Source organism: Pinus tabuliformis, chromosome 3_1 (assembly GCF_031772625.1).
Source record: "Pinus tabuliformis cultivar Carrire ecotype Pingquan chromosome 3_1, CPIR1, whole genome shotgun sequence".
Lineage (NCBI taxonomy): Eukaryota > Viridiplantae > Streptophyta > Pinopsida > Pinales > Pinaceae > Pinus > Pinus tabuliformis.
This window is the reverse complement of record NC_142301.1, coordinates 431309234-431329684: the sequence shown is the minus strand read 5'-3', so window position 1 is coordinate 431329684 and position 20451 is coordinate 431309234. Positions and strand designations below refer to the sequence as shown.

Genomic DNA, 20451 nt, shown 5'->3' with positions numbered 1-20451 from the left:
ATAGAATTTGATACTATGAAAATTAAAGAGATAAAAAAACTTACATTTCTTCAAAAAAACAAATAATCTTCCTTAAATATTTATTCATAATCAAAATATCCAAAAAAAAAACTATAATTTTTTAGGAAATATTCATGGCTCATATTATTGATATAAATTCAATAAAATAAACTAATAAATATTAATTCTATAATAACCCTATTAATTTTATAATTTTAATATACTTAAACTAAAAATAACATGGAACTCCACCCATAAATCATTTTCCACTTTATCTACATCTTTATATGAAATAAGAAAAAAATCCAAATAATTATATATATAAAAAAGAATGAGTAGTATATATATATATAAGAGAGTAAATAAATAAATACAGAATGGTGGTGACTACGTTCTATCATATGCATATCCGTGTTCAATTGAATGAGACATAACACTTTAAAAGTACAAAATATGGTTGTGGAAACGTAAAAGACAAGATAGCTAGCATTACGCCAGAGTCCAATGCGTTGACTCTTTATAATTGCATTTCATGTCTATGACAACAATAAAGATCTCGAAGTTTGACAGACTTGGTATTGAAGGGGAACAGTGAAATTGTTTTCAGGCATCTGATATATACCAATATTGGTAGGATGGTGGCGGTAAGTTCCAGCCACAACATTGTTAAAAATGGAATTGCCATGATATTTAGGAAATTATTGTCGTTTGTGTTTATAAAATTAGCATAATATATTAATTTTAATAAGTGTGGTTGATTATATGTGATGGTTAATAATGATATAATAATAACAATTATATATAAAAAATATAATGATGTTATATATAATGATTTATTGATAATTATATTTTTTATTATTATTTTAAAATCAATCACTAATATATATTTATTAATATTAAGAGAAAGTTATACAATATGGAACTTAAGAGGTATTTTAAAACTGTTTCTAACTCAAAATCTTCATCTCCCGCTCAAGCTAGGCTGGCATAAAGATGTAAAGGAGGAGATCATATTGAAGAATAAAGGTAATATTACAAATATTAATACTTCTAAATTTAAGGATAATTCGTGGGACAATTTGGAGTTAGAAGTAAAAAGGAAGCTAAGATATTACAAGGAGGTTACCAACCCTACCCTTAAAAATCAAAATTATGTTTCTATCTTGATCAATGCTAAGAAGAAAATGAACATTGCCAAGATAAAAACTAATTCTCATGAGTTTCACAGTGAAACTAACTATAGGTCTATTCCCAAAATCATTGGTTTGATATTTTCCTCCGCACCATAAGAATTTTCTAAGGGCTTGAGAGATGCTATGTGGAACTCCTTTTGTAGGGCTAAAAGTGTTGATAACTAAAATATTAGAATTGTTGATATAACTGACTTAAGGAGAACAAGGTGTCCTGCAAGGTTAAACCAATGGGTGTTTTATTGATTAAACGTTGCCTTGATCTTATGCAATACCCTTTTCCATTAAGGGGATGAAAAGGAAGTCAAGCATATAATCATCCCTAGATAAGTAAGGGACTTCCAATATCATTTAAATGAGAAAGAGAGTCTTCTTGCAATTTGAATAAGATCAATCATTCTGATGTTCCAAGCATAAATCTAGATTTTTTTATCATTCATTTTTCACCCCGAGACATGAAGAAATATATCAAGGACCTTCTTGAAGTGACCTACAATGATTGTTGAGGAAACACCCAAAAATATATCATCATATGCAAATTGAGAGTGGCTTAGCCTTTAGCAAGAAGAATACCTTGTTATGGTGGCTTTGTTGTGGTGCTCCTTATGGGACCACCCAAATAAATATGCCACCCTGATAACTGGGAATTTTTATTCGACTTGCTAGCCTAGGGAACCTCCACAAGTTCGCTAGCCCACCGAGCCCAACTCTAAACCACAATCATAGTATATCCAAGATCCCCGTGCCAACACCCCTCTGACATCCAACACCAAAATCCACTTTTGAATGAATGCCACCATTGCACTCCTAAGTGTTCCAAAAGACAACAAAATCAACCCCCACATTTTCTCACAAAGTTCCTCATGAAAAACCCCTCTCTCCCCAAAAGAATTCCCCTTGACTAAAACCAGCCCCCTATCTTTCTCGTGAATCTTGAAATGTCTTCCCCCCATAGCCTTCCACCTAACTCTCTTCAATACACTTCCCACCTACTTCCATTATGAAGGCCTACATAAATGTATCGAACCACTCCCATCTATCCTCCTATCCTCGAATTAAATCAACGACATCAAACCTTGTCAGGTCATAAGGATACTAAAATAACTATTCTAAAATCACTCTAAAATAATAAAATAAATAGTATTTAATTTTGTGGATTAATCAAATCAAAACAGATTTGTGAGAATCCTAATTAATTAAATATGAATTAATCATAATGATTTTAAATTATAAATTATTTATTAGTTAGGATTAAGGGTTAATCAATCAATTAACCACTAATCAAGCTTAATATTAGTCATAGGATACTAATATATCCGTGTGAGGTGTGGGTATGTAGCCAACATGCACATACCTCATACATATACTAATAATACTTGTAAGAGCCAATAAAAAAGTTAAATCACTTAGCAGGTAGGTTAATAAATTTACATTAGATAATAGGATTGGGAGAGGACATCACATACACACTTCCTCCAAAAAAAAATTGCTAATGTTAGAGTCAAGAGGATATATAAGCAATTAGGAACCAATATGGTAATAAGTCATGAGAAAATAGGGATAAAGATTTTGTAACCAAAAATTTAGGTAAACTAAACAAGGATATCACTTCCCATCTAGAGTCCCCAACCTATATCCTCCTATCCTTCTTAACCTACTTTTGCTACCATACTATCGTTCCATTGCTACAATATATTATAGCATTGAATATAACCACTAATAGAACCAAGATGGTAGAAGCGTTGACTCTATCGACCTAACTTCCCTAGCAGGCAATTGGCAATTGTCATTACATGTCTAGAGGAGTGTGCCCATCATCAACCTCCCACAATTCCATTCCTTGAGGTTATATAGTGGGAAATGCTTCTAACCCTCCTCAAAGACGAGGGTAACACCTTATCATGGACCACATTATGGGACTAGTTTGGATGCTTTTCATCGAATAATTTATTTAGGAAGTCATGTTAACTATAATATGCACCTTACCCCATGAGATAATAGTATATATCAAGTTAGAAAAATGTCCACAAGTTACTAGCATGGATATTTTGCTATGACATGGTCCCTTGTAATTTACAGTATGCAGGTTCATCCTCATCCAAGCATATACATAAAAACTATGTGTGTGTGTGTGTGAGAGATACTAGTCATCATGTTATTAGAGTTTTTATCCACGTACCAAAATTTTTAAACTAACATCAACATGTTGGAACTAAATCATACGTAAAATAACTCATAAGCCTGTTAAGTCATACATCACGTAAATCATAAGAGAATAAATCATACATAAGATAATTCATACATTAGATACTTTAATCAACAAAAGAATAATCCATCAAGTGTTATATATAAGTAATTTCATCCATCCAATTGAAATGCATCAATATTACATATGTTCATAAACAAAATATCATGAAAATTCAAATAGGGCATCAACATAAGTAGCTATCTAGGTCAAAATGTGCATCACATATGGTTAAAAAGTGAAGGTTAGTCTCAATGCCTTTTGCATGCTGCATTTCTCTATTTCGGGAAAAACATCCCATGCAGGAAAATCAGGATAGCTCAGTCTCGGAGGGGACTGGTCGACCTGAAGGCACATGTAGCAGTTTGCAAGCCTAGGAAAGGGATTTGCGTAGTTTCTGGGCTGAGCAGGGCTGGTTGTCCCTCAAGCATTGCGCAATTTCTGGGGTTAGTAGGTCATTGCCTCCCAGAATTGCGCAATTTCTGGGCTGAAGCCCAGTGTTAGGTTGGATTGCGCAATTTTTTGAGTGAGGGCTGCTTGATTGAATTGCGCAATTCTAGAGCCCAGCAGGTAGCCCAACAGGATTGCGCAATTTCTGGAGGGAAGGCTGGTTCCTCTCCAAAATTGCGCAATTTTCAAAGGGAACATCTCAGCTAGAGATTTTCCTAAGTTTGGAATGTCGGCCTGTGAGTGGGAGACAAACGAGTTGACATGCACATTCCGACAAGCCACTAAAATTCAGCTGAAGCCTATATACTTGTTAGCACAAGACATGCTGCTAAGGATGGTTGGTAAGGAGGCTCCAAAACGAAGCAAAGGAAATTTTTTGAAGGATGGTTGTAGCTGCTACAACACATGTCTACCTTTCCAATTTGGTTATTCATAGATAAAAACCTGGGATAGGACTTGATTACGGACTTGATTACTCTCATCTGACCAATTATATTAGTATGACCACCATCCTCAAATAAATTTTCAAAAAAAGAAACTCCTTCCTTTACGACATCCCCATATGAAAGCAAATGTGAAATGTCATCTTGTGATTGAATTGAACAAATATGATTTACTAGACGCCTATGAATAGCAAAGCGATGAAATTATTTTGTATCACTCTCCCCTTTAACATATATATATATATATATATCACAAAACTATTCTTCAAGCTAACTATTTAAATAAATAAAAAATCCACTGTAATTTGATACAAAATTTCCATTTTTAATTTATCTTATTTTCATTTTAATATTTCATTATCATTTTTTTCCTTGTTATATTATTATCTCAAATTACAACTTGAATTTCATATAATTATATCCACTCAAATTTTACATTTATGTTATTCCAATCCAAACAAAAAAAATATTTTGATTTCTCTATCTTAATTCTCCCAAAAAAAAAAAAAAAAGTAGTTATAAAAATTTGAAAAAATCAATTATCTATTTTATTAGAACATAATTTTTTTAAATAGGAAATGAACATAATTTTTTTAAATATGAAATAACGATGTTTAGAAAAACTCACTATCTCATACATTTTAAGAAACGCATCACATAAGAAAAATACAGTGGTACTTTTAATCCATTTTTCTAATTAACAATTTAATTATTAGATATTTTAGATATTTGGTTTGATAATTTTTGTAAAATTATGATTTTTTATTTTTAATATATAAATACATTTAATTTTTTATTTTTATTTTTATTATATAAATTATATAATTTAAATTTACACTTCCAACAAATTTTTATAAACTATTAAATATTAATTAAAAAACCAAAACCGGTCTTAGATAAACCTGAAAACTTCCAAATTATACTTGTAAAAGTGTCTTCTATCTTTAAATCATAAACCACTTCAAATACCCAACTACCACCAAAATTTATTTGCAAATTTGTGTCGAAGATCGTGTAAAAATGCTAGTGAACTTTTTGCGCGGTGCTGACGATGACGACTGATTCTTCGAACTGCACGCCAGTTTTTAGGCGGCTGTTCAATTTTTAATATAATTATATAATTATATTGACGTTTATTTTGAAAAAAGGATTTATAATTTTAATTTAATTATTAATTATTAATGGTTATTAAAAACAATCTATTTTAGGATTTATAATTTTAATTTAATTAGTAATGATTAATAAAAAAAATTTGTTTTAGTTGTTTAATTTGTAAGATCATCGATGTTTAGGTTGCTAAAATCATGGTTATTTTCAATTTTAATATAATTATATTAATTTAATTTTAATTTAATTAGTAATGATTAATAAAAACAATTTGTTTTTAGTTGTTTAATTTGTAAGATCATCGATGTTTAGGTTGCGAAAATCATGGTTATTTTCAATTTTAATATAATTATATTAATTTATGTTTTTATTTTGAAAGAAAGATTTATAATTTTAATTTAATTATTAATGATTATTAAGTAGATAGTAGAGATTTAGTTTTAAGAGATATTTTAAAATATTTTTAATTGTATTAATAGACATGTTTATTTTTAGAGTTTTAATTTAATTACTAATAATTATTAGGTAAATGGTAGAAATTTAACTTCCTCTTAATATATTTTAGAATATTATTAATATAGTTATAGATTAACTTAGTTCGTGGTTTTTTAGATATGTAGTATTAGTATATTTTGGTATTGATCCATAATACTCCAACAAAACATATTAATTAAAATTGTCATATGAACTTGACTTTCTATTCTTGTGACTTTTTGAATATATAATATCAATATGCTTTAATATTGGTATATAATATTACAACAAAACATATTAATTAAAAATTATTATATAAACTTAACTTTTAATTTTTAAAACATGTAATATCAACCTGCCATAATATTATTGGTTTATAATATTACAGCATAACCTTTTTAAAAATTAAAAAATTATATAATAAAATAAAAGTGAATCTTCCTAATTAAAATTCTTCTATGAATTTAGTTTATATATCAATTTTTTTATAAATTATTATAATAATTTAAAACAAATTATTATAATAATTTAAAACAAATTATAATTCAATTAATTTTTATAATTTCGAAAACATAAAATCAAACCATGGTTTTAATACTATTGAGGTGTCCTTACGGTTTATTCTATATAACTATATTAAAATACAAATAAAATAAACTATATGATTGCACATAGAAGATAAAGTAAGGCATTGACTTGCGTGAAAAAATATTTCGGTCATACATTAAAATACAAATAAAATAAACTATATGATTGCACATAGAAGATAAAGTGAGGCATTGACTCGCGTGAAAAATATTTCGGTCATAAATTTAACATGCATAGGCCCAAATTACCATTACCATCTTGTGAAAAGACATTGAAATTTTATATATTAAATTAGAGATGGTATTCTCTTTTTTGGAGAAAAGAAGAAAAAACTACGTTGATTTTATCTTACTATAATATAAAATCAAATAAAATCAGTACATTAAAATTGCATATTGCCGCATAAATAAATAATAGTAACTCAGTGTATATTGACCAATAGAGTTTATAATAACAGTGATTGTTTTATTAATAGAGGGAGTAATATATTTACTGATAAAATTATTCAAGTTCCAGAACAGCGTATTGAAATATAGGGACCGATCCATGTGACCTTGGTTTCCCACGAGCCAGCGCGAGTGCTTAATCCGAGGGATGGAAATCAGGGCCACGAGGATGAACGGGAGCAACGATACCGTTCCCAGCATGACCGCTGTCCAGCCCACGATGGAGAGCCCCGTGAAGTTCAAGTAGCTCAGAACAATCGTGTAAATCAGAATCCCCACGTCTCTGACCCCACCGTGGCCAAAGGCCGGCAGAAGTACAGCGAGGTAATCGAAACAGAGAACCGGGATGGCGGCATTGCTGATAACGCCGCTGATCCACCTCCACCAGCACATGAGGAATCCCCAAAAGGGTCCAAAGGCCATTTCCGCCCATACCACGTAGCCGCCGTCGCCCGGGTACGCCGTGGCGGCAAGCCATAAATCCCATCCCTATAAATCCCATGCTATAAGGATTTTAATGCCTTATAGTACACCCTTTTATGTATGACCATAGCCATTTCATGTCATGGTTACTGGTTTCGTGCGATGGGTTGGTACGATATATTGTGTATTTTTATCTTCGGTGTACAGTGAGACCCTATTACGACCCAAGTGTTTAATCAATGCAGAGCCTCCGTTATTTTCTCTGACCTGTACGGTGAGACCCAGAACCACGTTTTTAATCGACTAACTCGGACATCATTCAGAATGGTGAATTGTACAGGTATGTTCGGACACAAGTTATATTCTTCAGATATAATTTTTTATAATCAAATTCAAATGGTTAGGAATGTATTAACGTATAAATACAATGTAGGTTTGTTTATTATTTACTCTGTCATTGAAAATAAATAATATAATAAGGTATGTTTTTAAGATTATTTTTTTTTTAATATTATAAATATATTAAAACAATTACGAATGTTTATATTATAATATTTATTTTAACATAAAGCGAAAATAAAATATGATTTGTGAATTTATAATTTGAAATAAACATCTATTTCGAAATAATTTTTATAATATATATATATATATATATATATATATTGGTTAAAAATGTTGATAGAATAAACTAGATTAAAACAGTGATAGAATTATTTTCAATTAAATTTGAACATAATAATAATATATTAAAATTTTACTCTTTTTTATAGGGAAAATATATATATATATATATATATATGAGTGGTTCAAAGACACCCTGCTCAACAGTCGGGTGGTCTTACGTATGACCATAGCCATTCCATGCCATGGTAATCGGCCACAATAAATGTGGTTACAACATCTACACATCACTTGTATGACCATAGCCATTCCATGCCATGGTAATCGGCCACAATAAATGTGGTTACGACATCTACACATCACTGGTTACGACATCTACACATCACTGGTTTCGTGTGATGAGATCAACCAAAATGGCAAGAACATCATACGGAAAGGCTTTTCGATACGACCATTATATTACATTGAATGCAATAGCATTAAATATTACGTTCCCATCGTACGTGTCAATTCAATCGGAATTTGATTTTTGTTTGTATCATATTTGTTAAACTTTTATGTTTTTAAAAATAATATGTTATAAAATATAATTTATATTTAATAAAAATTAATTATTTTTACAATTACTGGAAATATTTTAAAATCCATATTTATGAATTAAATATTATAAGTTAATTAAAATGTTATAATAATTTAAATTTTTATTTTGTTTATAAATAATAATTATTGACATATGGATATGATATAATTTTATAAATTTTTTTTTATATATAATTTATAAAAAAAATTGACAAAATTCAACATAGACATCAAACTTATTATTTAAATCTCATTTATTATTATCATTTTTTTTATAAAGAAGAAATAAATACATTGAATATAAAGAATAGATTTTAATCATGGAAATAAGTATCTATATTAATACCAAATAATAATGTTTATGTTAATGTGATTATAATAATGATAATTCATGTTCATTGAGATCAAAATTAGTTTATCTCATTTTTAAAAACAAAGATTATTTAAATTTTTTAAAAATTTTGTTTTTAAAAGGGAAAGTTTATTTAAATTCATTGAAATCTTGTTTTTATGCTTTAAAAGTTGTAAGAGAAGCATTCCAAGATTATCATAGTTTTTTAGATTTGGGAGGTTAGAAAGGTAAATGAGTTTTAATTTGAGAAATTGATTTTCATCTTCAACCATCACAAAGGTGATAAATTTTTACATCCCACCATTTTAGGAATTTTCTCAATGACCATTGTAGTTATGTAGTTCATGGGAGTTGGTTCTTGTTTTAGTAATGTTGATTTATTTTTACGCCGTAAGTCGTTTCCCTTTGAAATAGACTCCCTCTCCATACCACTTGTCTCATTGTGCATCGTTGATCTTACATGTTAGACGATTAAAACAAATTCTACCGTTCGATCCTGTTAGGTTTGTAACTACCCAAACATGAGTATTTATTGTTCAAAACATTACCGCTACGAGGCTCCATGCCACTGGTAGTTCAAAACATTACCGCTACGAGGCTCCATGCCACTGGTAGGTTTATGTGGCAGTTAGGTCTCGCTTGGTTTTTCTGACAGCTAGGTCTTGCTACTCCGCGCCGTGTCACTGTGTGCGGTTGTGCATCATCCAATCGTTTTGTTAGACCATCCGATTGGATTATTATATCAATCGCCTTGTGACATATCTGTATTCTTCCGTTCGTATGTTTTAATAAGTGAAGGGTTTGCACAACATTCAAAGTTGCAGCCATAGTTTCAAAAAGGATTCTGGAGGAGCTCCAGGATTTGTAGTGGTGTCCCCAAACATCTTGTAGTGGTATCCCCAAACATCTTGCAACGCAGTTATTTTTACACCCATTTCAGATTTTCCCCTTAAATTGATTCTTGGGTTTTCAAGCGAATGTTTGTTTTGTTTTATGCAGCTTTCTGGCGCAAAGAATATGTAACTGTTCCATCTTTTTGTATGTATGATGTTCTAGCTTTTTGTATGTGGGTTGCGTTTTTTTACATGTGACTTCACGTGGCTTGTAAGCACATTTCTTGTGAACGATTGAGATTTCAATGTTCAATCAGATGGTAGGAGTTCATTAGGGTAAGTCAAAACCCTGCTACCCAATTTAGATTTTGATTTTTGTTAATTTGTTTTGCTGGCTTGGCTGGAAGGCCTCTGTGCAACAACACACATTATTTCGAATTCTTAACCAGCGTCATTATGCTCACGGTGATTTATTTTCCTCCAGCGTAGTAGTATATGGAGATTCGGATGGACGCTAACTCCGAATGAGGTAAACACCCGTATAGTATTTTCTTTTTGTTTTTTCATGACATTCGGCTTGACACTTTAATTTTTTGTTCTTGTTTACTAGTATTTATGGAGATTTACCTTAAGCTCAGACTTTTCGTAGTGGTTAACCGTCTTGATGTGGCGGCGTTAGGGGAAGCCCTGTCCGTCGGGACTTGAGAGGAATGGAATTCTTATTCCACGGAGGCTAATCTTCAGGTCACAATTTGTTAGGATTGATTCTTTTGAATTCGATATCAATTGCATTGCTTTCATTACAATTACTGACTTAATTTATATATTTAGACTCTATTGATCTGCAGTGTATTGGGTTTTTCTTCTTCTTAATTTTAATTAAATTCGTGGCAACGACAACTCTAGTGCTTTCACTATCCCATTTAACAATTTCATCCTGTTATGCTAAGATATTCTCTTAATATCTCCAGATTAGCCAAGAGGGAGTGACATGCAGGTTTTACTTAGGTATACCGTTCTGGTGAAACTCTTTGATTTTGTTCTTATACAAATTCTTTTCAGGTCACAATTTGTTAGGATTGATTCCTTTGAATTCGATATCAATTGCATTGCTTTCATTACAATTATTGACTTAATTTATATATTTGTGCCATCTAAGTCGAATTTAGACTCTATTGATCTGCAGTGTATTGGGTTTTTATTCTTCTTAATTTTAATTAAATTCGTGGCAACGACAACTCTAGCGCTTTCACTATCACATTTAACAATTTCATTCTGTTATGCTAAAATATTCTCTTAATATCACCAGATTAGCCAAGGAGTGACATGCAGGCTTTACTTATGTATACCTTTCTGGTGAAACCCTGTTTTTGTTCCTATACACATTCTTTTCATGTTGCCATATATCAATTCTCAGTGGCTTCTTTTTTGACTATAGGTATATCTCTTACCTAAATGTCTACTAATCCATATAATAACTGAGAAGAAGAGGAACCAGAAATCTTACGCCTTAAAATATTTGATGTTTTGGGTTCAACATTACTTATATTTTGCTAATTGTATTTGTTTGTTCATAATTCCTGCAACGTGAACAAAGAAATTCTCAGACTACTTGATAACAGATACCATAACCTCGCGTGGATTTGTTTCTTGTTTATTCCAATCGTTTGGCAGTGTAGTTATCAGATGGATGTTTCCAGAAGTTCGAAAAGTTCTCAGTGGAGTGAAAGGTCAAGTTCTTCCCACTATTTAAAACATAATGCTTTTTCCGTGGATTTGATTATCCAGGTGCGTAATCTTAGTCTTTACGGTTCTTATAAAATTCAATTTTATTTGTAATACTAATTGACGGAGCTTAGTTTCCCATTTAAATCCTTATCATTATACTTAAAAGAGAGAAAATATACTGCAGGTATTCATCAATGTAGTGATTCATTCTGGGTATTATATGGGACACGCCCTTTTCGAGAACAAATAAAAGCGATGTATAAATTGATGGATATGGTGGCGACATATCAGATTAAGCTATATTGTCTGCAGAAGCCTGGCGTGGGATTTTATAGAGTACATATCCATGAAACGAAAAAGGATGGAAGGCCAAGAAGGATACATCATGGACAACAGTGCCTCAACCGATCACCATATTTATTAATTATTTTACAACAGCCACGTTACCTCAACGACCATTTTTGCTTTAATTACGCCGTAAGGCGTTTCCCTTTGACCCTTTGAAATAGACTCCCTCTCCATACCACTTGTCTCATTGTGCATCGTCGATCTTACATGTTAGACGATTAAAACAAATTCTACCGTTCGATCCTGTTAGGTTTGTAACTAACCAAACATGAGTATTTATTGTTCAAAACATTACCGCTACGAGGCTCCATGCCACTGGTAGGTTTATGTGGCAGCTAGGTCTCGCTTGGTTTTTCTGACAGCTAGGTCTTGCTACTCCGCGCCGTGTCACTGTGTGCGGTTGTGCATTATCCAATCGTTTTGTTAGACCATCAGATTGGATTATTATATCAATCGCCTTGTGACATATCTGTATTCTTCCGTTCGTATGTTTTAATAAGTGAAGGGTTTGCACAACATTCAAAGTTGCAGCCATAGTTTCAAAAAGGATTCTGGAGGAGCTCCAGGATTTGTAGTGGTATCCCCAAACATCTTGCAACGCAGTTATTTTTTTTTACATCCATTTCAGATTTTCCCCTTAAATTGATTCTTGGGTTTTCAAGCGAATGTTTGTTTTGTTTTATGCAGCTTTCTGGCGCAAAGAATATGTAACTGTTCCATCTTTTTGTATGTATGATGTTCTAGCTTTTTGTATGTGGGTTGCGTTTTTTTAAGGGTTCGAAAGTTACCTGCATATGTATGTTGGATGCTTCCTCCCTATTTAACCAGAGTTTCAATTGGAATCGCTCCACAATATCGAGAAAGGGCATTCCAATGGGTGATTTGTCTGGGTAATGTCTGAATTGCAACTATTATAGTTTGCCTTTTCCCTATTTTAGTTTACTCAATATGCATGGAATGGTTTTGGTTTTTTTCCATGGTGTGTGTTTCTTAATTTCATTGCTCGCTTTTTTTGGTAGGATTAAGTTTTATTTGTGGGGATTTCAATTTATAGGCTTTATTGTGCTTCTTTCTTTTTTATGGGTGTCAAAAAGGTTAAGTTTTATTTGTGGGGATTTCAATTTATAGGCTTTATTGTGCTTCTTTCTTTTTTATGGGTGTCAAAAAAGATTCTGAAGGAGCTCACGGATTCGCAGAGGGATCCCCTAACATCTTGCAGCGTTGGTATTTTTATACCCATTTCAGATTTGCCCTTTAAAATGATTCCTAGATTTTCAAGCAAATGTGTGTTTTGTTCCGTAAGTGTTCCAACTTTTTGTATGTATGTTGTTCTAGCTTTGCTGCAGAAAGTGCGGTTGGATAGACTACTTTCATAATGGTTGGATAAACTACTTTCATAATTACGTGTATGATGTCTTTTTATTTGTATTTAAACAGACTTCGGTTTTTGCTGGTTGTGTTGCCCACTTCTAACCATGAAATTCCCAGTGCCATATTATTTTCTGTGTGACAATATATGTCACCATAATAATCCATGTAGTCCAATTCTTGCTGAAGAGGTGAATGTAGGATCGATCTTGAGACCTTTTGACCACCAACCCTTCTGGTTGTCTCCGGCTGGGTTCCTACCCATGCTCAACGCTCATTTGCGCGTTCCCTTCAGCCTGCAAGTTGATGCAAGTTGACCCTTCCCACCCTGGAACTTACAACAGGAAAACTGGGGCATAGAGGGTTCCTGGGGCATAGAGGGTTCTGACAGTAGGCACTTTTCTTTTATCTTTAATTTTTGCATAATTTTCTCTTTGCTCTTAATTTTTTATTTGCAATAAAAATTTTGCATAATTTTCTCTTTGCTCTTAATTTTCTATTTGCAGTGATTAAATAAATATGTATTTGAGCCATGGATAGCTGATGGAGTTATTTTTCATCGAGAACTCACTATCGTTGCAGGGTGGACCAAGAAAAGATTGCATGTCTCAACTGATTTTATTTTTTATTATACACAATCAACTTAAACTATTCATAGAAATAATTAGTATAGTTCTTGCCATAAGGAATATCACAGATAAAAAATGAAGTCACTGCACACAACTCAAATGTAAGTTGGATTTACAGAAAAACTGGAGTAATTCTAAAATTGGTAAAATATATGTTTCTGTATTCACGCATATTAATTTTTATTAAGTTTGTAATACAAAATTGGTAAAATATATTTTTTTGTTCATGCATATTAACTTTTATTAAATATTTAGTACAATGCCGGGTGGATAAATTTATCACTATTTTTGTTTTTTACAGTAATATGTGAATACAATTGCATTATTCATGTCATAATTTTTACATTTAAAATATTTATACTTGCCAAAACAGCTTCCACCGAAATGGATTCCCAGAACATAACCAATTTTCCAAATCTTCAAGTGCCTGGGCGCATCCTGTAATGACTTCTTCTGCATTATTCATGTCATAATTTTTACATTTAAAATATTTATACTTGCCAGAACAGCTTCCACCGAAATGGATTCCCAGAACATAACCAATCTTCCAAATCTTTAAGTGCCTGGGCGCATCCTGTAATGACTTCTTCCTTAGAGCAGAGATACCCTTCTTCAAACCCGAGATGCAATCCTCCTGGAGCAATAAAAAATAAGTGCCCCTGTACACATCAATAGAGCCATAGCTTCCCCTCTTAACACAAGGGAATCCCTTCAAACAATTTTCAGAAGCCTCATCATATGTTTGTAAACCTGTAATTTCAGGTAACAACGACATTTTATTCCATGGAAGATTAACGTTCGTTAAGGAAATTGCATTTCCCACCTAAGCGGTGAGCAAACCCAGAAGGAACTGGCAGTGGCAATCAATGTTTTCTCCACTCTTTCTTTGAAACACGATGTCATTCAACAACGACAAAACATCATAAACTGTTTCAGGACAGTATTCTGCAAGGCGTATTACGAATTTCTTGAGCATCTTTTCTGCTAAAGCTGAGTTGAATATATCTACAATATACTCTTCCAAAGACCAATGCAAGAGAGAAGTACCACTGAAAATCCTATAGAATTTCTTCAACCTTGCAGTATATAATTCTGCCTCGTTGCCATGCGAGATAATGTTAACTAACTCTAATACAGAGTATACAAGTTTAAAACACGACTTCTGTAAATTTAATACCTGCAGAAATCCAGCTGGGCATTTTCTAATGTCTCGCAGAACATTGCTTTTGGTGGGTGGAATGTCTTCTTGGTGAGTTATGATTATTCGTTATGATAATTCAGTTAGCCTATGAGCTAGAAATATTGAAATTTTCTCCAGTCTATTGGCTAAAATCTTTCTCTTGCAAGTTGATTGCATACTGGGTGACAATCCAAGGGCCACAAGTTACATGGTGGAATATGGACCAAAGTATCCTCGTCAGTTCCACCACAGGGCTTCCTCCATTGCATCACAAAGAGGATTCAACCTTTCTTAGTTGCAAAGGAGGATATTCGATATGGTTTGATTGCTGGTGGAATGACCCTAATGTTTTATTTGGTATTGTTGTTGCAGGACCTGATAACAATGATAACTTCGTAGATGCAAGAGACAACTATAAGCGAACAAAACCTACAAACTACAACAGTAGGCCTATGGTGGGATTTTTGGCCAGACTTTATAGGGGAATTGCTGGAAATGACCACAGTCTTCCAAGTAGCCTTCTCTTATAGGATGCAATCAATTTGGTTTTAGTTCAACTTAAACTATTCATCGAAATAATTAGTATAGTTCTTGCCATAACTAATATCACAGATAAAAAATGAAGTCACTGCACACAACTCAAATGTAAGTTGGATTTACAGAAAAACTGGAGTAATTCTAAAATTGGTAAAATATATGTTTCTGTATTCACGCATATTAATTTTTATTAAGTTTGTAATACAAAATTGGTAAAATATATTTTTTTGTTCATGCATATTAAATTTTATTAAATATTTAGTACAATGCCGGGTGGATAAATTTATCACTAATTTTTTTTTTTTACAGTAATATGTGAATACAATTGCATTATTCATGTCATAATTTTTACATTTAAAATATTTATACTTGCCAAAACAGCTTCCACCGAAATGGATTCCTAGAACATAACCAATTTTCCAAATCTTCAAGTGACTGGGCGCATCCTGTAATGACTTCTTCTGCATTATTCATGTCATAATTTTTACATTTAAAATATTTATACTTGCCAGAACAGCTTCCACCGAAATGGATTCCCAGAACATAACCAATTTTCCAAATCTTCAAGTGCCTGGGCGCATCCTGTAATGACTTCTTCCTTAGAGCAGAGATACCCTTCTTCAAACCCCAGATGCAATCCTCCTGGAGCAATAAAAAATAAGTGCCCCTGTACACATCAATAGAGCCATAGCTTCCCCTCTTAACACAAGGGAATCCCTTCAAACAATTTTCCGAAGCCTCATCATATGTTTGTAAACCTGTAATTTCAGGTAACAACGACATTTTATTCCATGGAAGATTAACGTTCGTTAAGGAAATTGCATTTCCCACCTAAGCGGTGAGCAAACCCAGAAGGAACTGGCAGTGGCAATCAATGTTTTCTCCACTCTTTCTTTGAAACACGATGTCATTCAACAACGACAAAACATCATAAACTGTTTCAGGACAGTATTCTGCAAGGCGTATTATGAATTTCTTGAGCATCTTTTCTGCTAAAGCTGAGTTGAATATATCTACAATATACTCTTCCAGAGACCAATGCAAGAGAGAAGTACCACTGAAAATCCTATAGAATTTATTCAACCTTGCAGTATATAATTCTGCCTCGTTGCCATGCGAGATAATGTTAACTAACTCTAATACAGAGTATACAAGTTTAAAACACGACTTCTGTAAATTTAATACCTGTAGAAATCCAGCTGGGCATTTTCTAATGTCTCGCAGAACATTGCTTTTGGTGCCTGGAATGTCTTCTTGGTGAGTTATGATTATTCGTTATGATAATTCAGTTAGCCTACGAGCTAGAAATACTGAAATTTTCTCCAGTCTATTGGCTAAAATCTTTCTCTTGCAAGTTGATTGCATAATGGGTGACAATCCAAGGGCCACAAGTTACATGGTGGAATATGGACCAAAGTATCCTCATCAGTTCCACCACAGGGCTTCCTCCATTGCATCACAAAGAGGATTCAACCTTTCTTAGTTGCAAAGGAGGATATTCGATATGGTTTGATTGCTAGTGGAATGACCCTAATGTTTTATTTGGTATTGTTGTTGCAGGACCTGATAACAATGATAACTTCGTAGATGCAAGAGACAACTATAAGCGGACAAAACCTACAAACTACAACAGTAGGCCTATGGTGGGATTTTTGGCCAGACTTTAGGGAGGGAAATGCTGGAAATGGCCTATGGTGGGATTTTTGGCCAGACTTTATAGGGGAATTGCTGGAAATGACCACAGTCTTCCAAGTAGCCTTCTCTTATAGGATGCAATCAATTTGGTTTTAGTTTGTTCTAGTGATGATGTTGTTGGTGGTGTTCTAATGCTTGATTGATTACATATTGGGTGACAATCCAAGGGCCACAAGTTACATGGTGGGATTTTGACCAAAATATTCTCGTCAGGTCCACCACAGGGCTTCCTCCATTATATCAAACAAAGAGGATTCAACCTTTCTTAGTTGCAAAGGAGGATATTCTATTTGGTTTGATTGCTAGTGAAATGACCCTTACCATATCTTTCTCCTGGAATGCTTTCAATACAGGTCAATAGGCCTTGTAAAATGTAGGGCTTTCAGCTATCACAATATTTGAGCTCGCACACAAGAGTCAGCCAATTGCCTGGATCTCCACTTCTCCTGTTCCGCTTCTTCCATCCACAATCCTTGCAAGCATGATCATTCCATTCACAGAATATTCACAGTGAGCCACAACACCCCAAATTGGGGACTCAAAGTTCCCTCCATCATCGGAGAGACAAAGAAGGTTTCCGGACAATGGACGCTTATAATTCTTCAGCTTCTTTACATGTATTGCCACAGTTGTGAATAGCTTCCACCGAAATGGATTCCCAGAACATAACCATTTTTCCAAATCTTCAAGTGCCTTGGCGCATCCTGTAACGAATTCTTCCTTAGAGCAGAGATACCCTTCTTCAAACCCCATAAGAAATCCTCCTGGAGCAATCGAAAATAAGTGTCCATGTACACATCAATATAGCCATATCTTCCCTGATTCTTAACACAAGGAAACCCCTTCAAAAAATTTCCCAAAGCCTCGTCATTTGTTTGTAAACTTGTAATTTCAACTAACAGCGACATTTTATTCCCTGGAAGATTAGCGTTTGTTAGGAAATTGCATTTCCCGCCTGAGCGGTGAGCAAACCCACAAGGAACTAACAGTGGCAAGCAATGCTTTCTCCACTCTTTATTTGAAACACCATGTCCTTCAACAACGGAAAAACATCAGAAACTGTTTCAAGACAGTATTCTGCCAGGCATATCATGAACCTGTTGAGCAGCTTTTCTGCTGAAGCTGAGCTAAATATATCTACAATATACTCTTTCAAAGATCAGTGCAAGAGAGTAGTACTACTGAAAAGTCTATAGAATTGCTTCAACCTTGCAGTATATAATTCTGCCTCGTTGCCATGAGAGTTAATGTTAACTAACTCTAATACAAAGTATACAAGATTAAAACCTGGCTTCTGCAAATTTAATAACTGCAGAAATCAAGTTGGGCGTTTTGTGATATCTCGCAAAGCAGTGCTTCTAGTGCTTGCTTGGTATTGGCTCAAAAGTGTCTCCAAGTAAAAAGCTAAATATTGTGAACTTCTTGGCGTGCATTGCACTAAGAGGGCACAAATTTCCCTTGGCTTGTCTGGAAATTCATTGGAAACAAATTCCAAAATATCCCCTACTTCTAGCTGGATCATGCCTGTCTCTTTGAATGATGAAGCTCGTTATGGAAATTCTAATCCGTCTTTTAACATGTTGAAACATGAAATAATATAGTGAAGCAAGACAGTACATAAGGAACCAGGCTACCCTTTTAGACACCCTGTTATCCAGAAAGGTGCCATCCTTTTGTCATTTTGATCTATAGGATGACATCTAATAATAATTTATGCGGTTGTCTTGGATTAGCTGTATAATATTACCACTGGAAAAAAGCAAGATTCCCAAAATTCCATGGCATATGGAGAGTGAAGTGGCACAACACATGCTCTTTGGTAATGGACTCAGAAGTTTCCTAATCGATAGCAAAATGCGGACCATTCGTAGTCAATGCATCAACGCATGGTTCTGCGATTATACAAGCATATTGGCATAGAATTCATTGACCCACCGAAGTTTTCTTCCAAACCGAAATGGTCAAATTTGTGGAACAAGTGGAGGAAAAAATCATGCCATAGTAGAGGATTGCAATAATTTATGCATTCTATATTTCCAATGTTAATGGAAATGTTATGTAAATATTGCAAAGTCATAGTGAGAAGCGTAGTTCCTCCCAACTATGATCTTCTCTTGTTGCAGAGCAGAAAATAGAGAGGACACACACTGTACATTGGCAATTGTTGCGCCATCCACTCGCTTTAAGATTTCAAAAATTAGGTCAACATTCAAAGCCATGATCCCTGAAATTCTTGAGAATTCAATCAAAAGCCCAACGTAAGCTGCACTGTCCCTTGTGATGTTTTCCAGATGAACGATCCACACTTTGATGGACTTGGAGTTTTAATTTGCATTCGGAAAGCTCTGGAAGATGCAGGAATTTTACCAAAGGAGGTCAGTGCTTTTGGTTTTTTAATAAAGGATCATCAGTGTTGTAGAATTAGTACAGTTTTAATATTTTATTGAAACTTATAAATTCTTAATGACCAATTATCGTATCCTCAATAACACTGCAATTCAACTATATCAATGCATATGCAACCTCAACCCAAGCAGGAGATCTCGGGGAGATTAATGCTATCAAGAAGGTTTTTAAGGATACTTTTGGTATTAAAATGAATGGAAGTTTACGAGAGTTAAATGGATAGTTTGGGATGCATTATAAATTTCGTAGGCAATGTGGTTTGTGATCAGTTCCTCATGCAATGGTAGGGGTGGGCAAAAACCTAGCAATTTTGCAACAATATCAACAAAAAGATGGGTATTACATGCGTGCATGTGTTAAGAAGAATGGAGAGAACATACAAAGAACACCAGTGTTGTTTGTCAAGTTCTGTCTTCATGAATACGTTAAATACAACTATCCTCTATTTTGATAACAAGTTACAAAGTGGACTAAAGGAGCGTAGGAGTGTTTCTTTGTATTCAGGTGGATTGTTGTACTCACAGAAATGGAACAATATGCATGTTGTGACAAGTGCCTTGTTCCTGCTCATAGTTTATACTGATTATTTGTCTTCTGCTAGCAAGATGGATAGTTTGGGTTGCATGATAAATTTAGCAGAAAATGACATTTATATTTGGTTTGTGATCAATTCCTCATGCAAGGTAGGCGTGGGAAAAATCTAGCAGTTATGCAACAATACCAACAAAAAGTTGGGTATTGCAAGTGTGCATGTGTTTAGAAGAACAGAGACAATTTACAAAGAACATTAGTTTTATTTGTCTTTG

At 33.5% G+C, this 20451-nt stretch overlaps 1 long non-coding RNA gene across 2 annotated transcripts; it reads left to right on the top strand.

Annotated features, from left to right (window-relative positions):
* Window positions 1-9545: 9545 nt before the first annotated feature.
* Window positions 9546-10669, top strand: LOC149187605 (uncharacterized). Of its 2 annotated transcripts, XR_016256207.1 has the most exons (4): window positions 9546-9791; window positions 9921-10090; window positions 10239-10283; window positions 10365-10669. It is a non-coding gene; the product is annotated as an uncharacterized LOC149187605 (long non-coding RNA). The 2 variants fall into 2 exon arrangements; XR_016256206.1 differs by having other exon boundaries at window positions 9921-10283.
* The last annotated feature ends 9782 nt before the right edge of the window (window positions 10670-20451 follow it).